The sequence below is a fragment of the Diadema antillarum genome, unplaced genomic scaffold (genome assembly GCF_040938485.1).
Source record: "Diadema antillarum isolate AM-2024a unplaced genomic scaffold, OU_Dant_1.0 seq00000217_RagTag, whole genome shotgun sequence".
Lineage (NCBI taxonomy): Eukaryota > Metazoa > Echinodermata > Echinoidea > Diadematoida > Diadematidae > Diadema > Diadema antillarum.
The window spans coordinates 739,428-744,943 of NW_027271272.1; the positions used below are offsets into that span (position 1 = coordinate 739,428).

General features: G+C 42.8%; 2 pseudogenes; one reads left to right on the forward strand and one right to left on the reverse strand.

Moving 5' to 3' along the window:
- Positions 1 to 620: 620 nt before the first annotated feature.
- Positions 621 to 1,791, reverse strand: LOC139729072 (uncharacterized; annotated as a pseudogene).
- Positions 1,792 to 3,127: 1,336 nt separating this feature from the next.
- On the forward strand, positions 3,128 to 5,283 carry LOC139729073 (uncharacterized; annotated as a pseudogene).
- The last annotated feature ends 233 nt before the right edge of the window (positions 5,284 to 5,516 follow it).

The following is a 5,516-nucleotide window of genomic DNA, read 5'->3' on the forward strand; positions in this document are numbered from 1 at the left end:
ACTTTTTTGTGGGGGTCATAAATCCATTTCCATGGCAACAGCATATTTATATAAATCATCCTGAAATGTGTGGATTCAGCTAACTCCCTCAAATTTTGAGCGTTTGACTGCAAATTTGGCACATGTGACCACTGTATTATGTACATGTGCAAATTTTATCTTTCGTCATTGTCAAATAGTGTGTTGCCATGGTAATGGTATTTTGTAAAGAAAATCATATAATCTACAAGTGGATTTAGCTATCGAACTCTCTCAATTTCTAGCAATTAACTTAAGATATGACACCTATATTGTGACAAGGTAAATTTTAGATGTGCAAAACACTTTTCTCGTCAATGTTAATATACAAATGATGAGCCATTGTCAATACTCGAGTGCGCCGCACCTTCACTAATGCCAAGAAATAATCCTGTGCGTCATTTGTTTTATAAAATGGGTCTATGAGTTATTTTTCACTTACCTTTATAAAGCTCAGAAGTCAACCATCGACCAAATTTAAGGTGAACAGTGAAGTGAAGTGAAGACTAAACACCAACTCATGTACAAGTTCTAATATGTCATTGGCTAAATTGTTGTGGAAATGGAAGTGAGGTGTATACGAACATGAGGCGAGTTCTGTCTTATGGAGACACTCCGATAGTAATACTCGTGAACCTGATTGTCTGTTTGACTCCGAGTCTGAGAACTCTGAATAGAATTGACATTTCCTCTGACTCTGTTCCATGATCATGATGATTATGTTCTTCACCTGCAACAGTAGATCTAACACAGACATCAGAAAGATCATGTCTTTGAAGTTCTACCCTCTTCTTGGACTGTGCTGGTGTTCCTGATGTGCAACAGAGTTTTTTTGACAAGTAACTGCTCATTTCTCTCTTCCTTTCTACACCAGTTTTGCTGTAATGCTTCAGAGAATTTGCACTGCGATGACCACTGACGGCCATTATGTCATGCGACTCAAACCCAGCGCTGTCTAGTGAGGTGATGCATGTTGCTCTTACACAATGGTTTGTGTATATTTTACTGCAGCCTGCCGATGCAGAAATTTGTTTCATTTTGTTGGCAATGGAATTAACGCCAATAGGACAGTTACAGGTTCTCCTTCAAGTTCAGGCACTTTACTTTTCGGTTTCTGCCATAGGAAAGGGCAGTTGTCATTAAGTTTCGATACATAAGTCAGGTAAGACTGCAGAGGGCATTTTTCACTTGTCGGAACCTCAAACATCAATCCCGTGGATGATTCATCCTCGTTTTCACGACGATTTTTGGTTAAACAGTCTCTCTTTCTCAAGTGACGACGTCCATTCTCATTGGTTTTTTACGGAAAAATCTGAAGGCTTCATTAAACGAATGTTTTCTCGCCCGCGGTTGCAAAAGTACATCATTAAATCAACGAACACCCTGTTTTGTAACCCCGCAGGTGTATTACAATTAAGGTCCTCACAATGCTGAATTTTTTTTCATGTCACCAAGCGAAATCGCTTCTTTGTGTTTAACATCTGCCTTCCCCTCTCTCTTGAGCTTTACAAGAACTGCCTTGTAAACTCTATTGCTTTTTGGAAATGTGCTTTTGTCACAAATGTCAAAACCTTGTTCGTTTAGATAGTGACGCTGTACTGCATACCTGATTGTCTGAATACTATGTTTGCTGTACGCTGTACCGTCCTCCTTTCTTGCCCCAGCGAAAAATTTTGACAGTAGCTGATGCAAATTTTCACAGGAAATATCCGTCAATGAAGTCTTGGTAAATTTTACAAAGGCCTAAAATCTTGCCATCCGAATTTCAGAGATCGCTTCGTGCTCGCCGAATCAGTTCCGTTGATTAATTCATCCAATTCCTCATCATTCAACAGTTCAAACTGCGCCTGCAACGGATCCGAGCTGGAGGCAGCCATTTTTTCATTCGTTTCGATAGCAATCGATATCACGATATCAACCTTTGCATATATAAGCATTGCATGCAATTCAAAGGAGCCGCGCGCACAGACGATTGGCAATTTACCGTAGGACAACACGCAGTGCAATAGGACTAAACTAAACAACACCCACGTGACTCATTTCAGCGCTTCCAATACATTCTTGAACCCATTTTATAATCTCATTTGCTGTTCCCTTTCTTTCTCTTACACACCAGATGTAAAGTGAAGCATCACTGTGCTTACTTCCATGTCACACAGAGTTGTGGATTTTGATATTGACAATGAAGACAATGGATTTACAGAGTTCTGTAAAAAATTAACTTTGGTGGATATGACAAACTCTGTCTGGTGAAAAGGGAATGCTCTACCATGCATCTTTGTACATGATACAGTATTGAATGCACAGAACGCTCGCTGTCTGAGTGTTAGTGGTCGAGTTGTCACGAGCGAGCCCGAGACACGACGGCACGTTGTGATTGCAAAAGTGAACCCTGGATAGATCGACACTGCACTGCAGCACATTATTTCATTATCATGCATGTTTACAAAGAACTCGCTTGTTTGGATTAAACTTGCTTGTGGATAAAACTTGGATATTGGATTAAACTTCAGCTTGTGCAGGAAGTCGCGAAGGAAATCTCGTGGTCAAATTACTCGCAAAATAGACTTTTTTGGAATCATTTCTTCACAATTCGTGTCGTGATTGAAAATGGACGTTGATCATAATGCTTATGTTAACGATATTGACGCAGGTGTCAAAAACCGATTCAGATGGCAGTGGCTTGAATCGAAGGACGATACAGGACACTTTTTATCAGATTATATCAGGATCTTGGATTCACCTGGAGTTGTGAAATGCATCATTTGTGACGATAAATCAAGCACGCATCCAGTGGAAAGAGGCTTTGTTGCAACATGGAAATTCGCAAATGCATAAAAAGAGAAGACAGGTAAGAGATTCCAATCAGACATTACCATGTATGCACAAAAATATCACGGCAATGGAGAGCGGCGAAACTGAAAGGCCATCAACATCTCTGCCATACGGTACCTCACCAAATGTGAATAACCTTGACCAATGTTCTGGAAAGACATCGCAAGACTTAGAACGGTAACGAAATGTTAGCTTTCAGGACAGCTAAGCGAATGCTGGAGCTATGGTCACATTATTTGCAGTGGAGAATGGCCTTACTTTTACTGAACAAAAGATGAAAGACTTGGCCAAAACACTTGCAAAGGACAAAAAGGTGCTTGATGATCTACACATGAAGCGTACAACTTGCACTTATTAACTTAATGAAGGACTTGCTTCAGTCACTCGAAATGAATAATACAGGATATGCAGAATACTGCTATTGTATAAGGCAACATAAACATATACGTTAATATGTTCGCCCATGCGGCATAATATGCCTGGCTCGAAACCGGCAATTATGCTGCACGGGACAATGACTCAGGCACCGACGCAGGACATACACCCGGTACACACACACCCCCACACACACACCCAAGGGATACGGCCACCTTAACCTTAACCCCCAAGCCCAGCATGGGCAACCCATCCTCCTACTGAAGAGTATAAAAAGGGGCTGTAGACACAGCAGAAAAAAGACAGACGAGAGACCAGAACCCAGAGTAACCAGAATACACCGAGAAACCAGGACAGACAGTGCACTGCACAGCTAGCGACCAGTACCGGCGCGGCAACTTCGTATCTGTCTTGCAAGCAGTGTACCGCAGCATTAACGAGGTAAGAGCTGCCAGTACTCAAGTATATTCAAGTATCATGTTATGCGAGGCGTCACAAGGGTAATACCATGAAGCTATGGTAATAGCAAAATCACAGCAGCTTTGTAGCGCCCCGTGCAACACTGCATTTTCTATAAATCTGGATGAGTGCACCTCAGATGCCAATGAAAAGGTTCTAAGCATATTAGTGTCGCACTTCCTCTGATACACTGAACATGTGTGTTGTTCAACATTACACAGTGGTGACCCTAACTGTTGTAAGTGCTGAAACAGTGTTTCAGACTGTTGTTGACCTATTAAAGAATGACAACATACCATTGGACAATATTGTGTCTTCATTATCGGATTCAGCTGTATACACGAAAAGGGAAAAAATCAGGCTTTGAAACCAGGTTGCGAGATGTTGCCCTTCATCTTCTGAACATAGACGGTGACATTTGTCACCACACTCACAATGCAGTGAAAAAGTTTTGTGGCTTCTTCAACAATCATGTAGAATATCTGGCAGATGATTTGTATAATGATTTGAAGTGGAGCCCCCTCAACCCTCGACAGGGCGTTGCCCCTGGACCCCCAGCCGTAGGGCGCGTGAGCTACACTCACTTCGTTCGCTCCGCTTTGCATTTTCAGGTTTTTTAACAAAACACCAGTTACATCCCTGTTGACGGGACTCTGTGGATAAATAATTGCTCACTACAGGTCATTTTTGGGAGTGTATCGTGAACAGCAAATTTACAGCCCAGGACTTTCGAGACAACTTTCGAGTGAATAACACATTTGACTTTATATGCACTGAACTGACAGATGCTATAAGCGTAAGGACACATGATAGCGGACGTACATTTCTGTAAAGAAAAATGTCGGAATTACCCTATGGATCTTATCGACTAACAGCAAATACAGAACAGTGGGACATTCATTTGGGGTAGCTGGATGCACTGCTTGCAAGATCATGAATGAAACTTGTCGTGCTAAGGTCAACTTATTAATGCTCAGATATGTGTCCTTCCTGTCTGGCAATCTACTGGAAAAAACTGTGCATAGCTCTGAAGATCACTTTGGTTTTTCCCAAAATACAGGTGCCATGGTTGGCACCCACATCCCAATCATTACACTCTCAAAAATATCTGATCACTTTTTTAACCAGATCATCTGATCACTTTTTTTGTGTCACTTTTACATCCACCCAAAAATGTCTCAAGCGAGATTATGACCTTAAGACTTACCAACGAGAGTCTAAGGAGGGTGACCTATGTGTACATGCTCTACTTTGCCAAGAAAAAGGGTAAACTATGTGCAAGAAGCTCAGTTCTCTGTGGAAAGGGCCTGCACTTATCCTCGAGAATTTGTCTCCGTATCACTGTAGGGTACAGAGTCGTCACGCAGTCTTTTCTGTGAACCACGATCATCTCAAGCCGTGTGTGGATCAGGATGTCCCGCGTGGTGTCGGAGAGGAACGGCCACTTCTAAACAAGAAGAGGTCTACTGCGTAAGCCATACACCCAATGATGGGAGTCTCATGATCCAGTGCGACAAATGTGATGAGTGGTACCACAGCCGCTGCGTAGACGTGACCGTGGTGGAGAGCACCGCCATGGATGAATATTATTATTGATCAGCGTAAGGCCCTGGCAGGCGTCCCTTTGAATTGGCTCCTACTTGAGACTGATTCGCCCCATCTCAGCCGCGACCGCGAGGTGCCCATCAACACCCCTGCCTAAACACTAGGGGAAGTTGCGGCACTGGTGGCACTGGTGAGGCAGGAGGCAGTGGCACAGGTCCTCGGTGCCATTACTGCCACCAAGGAAAACGCCCTCCAGTTGTATGGACACCACTAGTCTGGCACAG